At 41.5% G+C, this 1,807-nt stretch overlaps 1 non-coding gene across 1 annotated transcript; it reads left to right on the top strand.

Annotated features, from left to right (window-relative positions):
- The first annotated feature begins 640 nt into the window (after positions 1–640).
- On the top strand, positions 641–736 carry LOC149846644 (small nucleolar RNA Z103). The gene has a single exon (XR_016430698.1). It is a non-coding gene; the product is annotated as a small nucleolar RNA Z103 (small nucleolar RNA).
- The last annotated feature ends 1,071 nt before the right edge of the window (positions 737–1,807 follow it).

Raw genomic sequence — 1,807 nt, 5'->3', positions numbered from 1 at the left:
GGAGGATCCCCAATGATGTAGGCCTTTAATCATTGCTCATTAGGAAAATTTTTGTTTCAAGTGCCGTGGCTACAAATCAAATAAAAACAAAACAAAAACCATGAGGTTTTTCGATCTGATTCAGAGAGAGACGCATGCTTTGCGAATGAAGTGGAGCAGAGAGTGAAGAGGGAGAGTGAGCAAGCAGGGGGTGGCCGGAGGGAGAGGGAGAGGGAGCTTGGGTGCGTCGTCGCTGGAGAAAGGTGGTGCCATCGTCGCCATCCTTGCTGTACGAGGGAGGGGGAGAGGGAGACGTGAAAGGTTCGGGTTGGGGTTATGCCAGGTCTGTGCCTTGGGTGCGTTGTCTTCGGAGGAAGGTGATGTCATTGGGTGCATCATCAGCGGAAGGAGTGGAGTGGGAGGGAGGGAGAGGAGGGAAACGGGAGAGGAGGAAGACAAGAAGGGAGAGCCTATGATTTTTTATTTAAATACCCTATGTGTTGGTCTGCATTGTTCCATTTTGATTGCACTGCTAACGATTGCGCTGTTATATATATATATATATATATATATATATATATATATATATATATATATATATATATATATATATATATATATATATATATATGTTGGTGAGAGAATGGGTGGTTGGTTGGTGGTGGACATGAGGAGACTTTCCCCAAATGATCGACTATGATTCAAACCTTGCTAATCTCTTCTCCTTCAGGAGATCAAAACCAAGTTTCTGATCCACTCACCACCACCACCTCTCTCTCTAGTAATCTCTTCTCCTTCAGGAGATCTTTATGCTTTCCGTTTTTGTTTCTTCAGGTTTTCTTCCCGGGGGTTTGGTGGTTGTGTCCTTTTGTGTAGTCTCCTGATTTTTTATGTAAATATCATATGATTTTAAGTTGTTGGTGATTGTTCTTTTCTCTTAGTAGCTGAAGTTTTTAAGAGGCTTTTTGAAACTTACCTGGTTTTCAAATTTCAATTGTTTTTCTGTTCGGCGTCATAGGATGGGGCATTGATCTAGGTTATGTTGGATCCGTTCTCATATATTTGTTTTTTCTATCCCCATCTACGATTTCTGTGTTTGAGAGAGAGAGTATGCCTTCCAGAACACAGCAAACTATTCTAACGTTTTTATGGGACAATTCCATTTAGGAGCCTACCATATATCTATAATTCCAAACAGAAACTCGGTGTCTGAAATTCATGATCCTTGTAAAATGGAACAAAATAACAAAAATCCCCTACCTCTTCGTCTTGGGCCATTTAATACTGCCCAAGAAACATCCCTGTCAAGCAAAGGAAGGGAACTTGTGTGAGATTGTCTTCCAGTAACCTACTCTATTATAACTCGAAATTGCAGTTTTAGCTTTTCTGTGTTGCATCCTGCCTTTGCAAATGAGATTGATATATAAGTAGCTGTTCGTCCTTCCTTTAGTAAGACAATGTAACAAATATATATTTACCTTTCACGGGACGACGTTGGCGCAGGACCCCGGAGATCCGCATGAACCAGCTTTAGGAGAGCTTGAGCAGACCACTCCCATATAGCAAATGACAATTTGTGAGTTTTGCTAATAGCACATGAAAAACATAATGCAGGATCATTATTCATGAATAAAATAGATTTATTTTTCTCTAGTTTTTCCAAAACCTTGAAGCCAGGATTAGCAGCAACCGTTATGTGCCTCAACGTCATCCCGTGAAGGGTCACAGAGACAGGATTAGCAGCAACCGTTGCTGGCCTAGTGGTGAATGCTGGGTTGAGGGAAAGGAAATAATGAGGGGTGGGTTGTGAAAAGGGTGCTTAATTTGC

Source organism: Nuphar pumila, chromosome 2, assembly GCF_984573655.1.
Source record: "Nuphar pumila chromosome 2, dmNupPumi1.hap1.1, whole genome shotgun sequence".
NCBI classification, from domain to species: domain Eukaryota; kingdom Viridiplantae; phylum Streptophyta; class Magnoliopsida; order Nymphaeales; family Nymphaeaceae; genus Nuphar; species Nuphar pumila.
The sequence above is the reverse complement of the archived record's forward strand: the minus strand, read 5'-3'. Positions and strand labels throughout refer to the sequence as shown.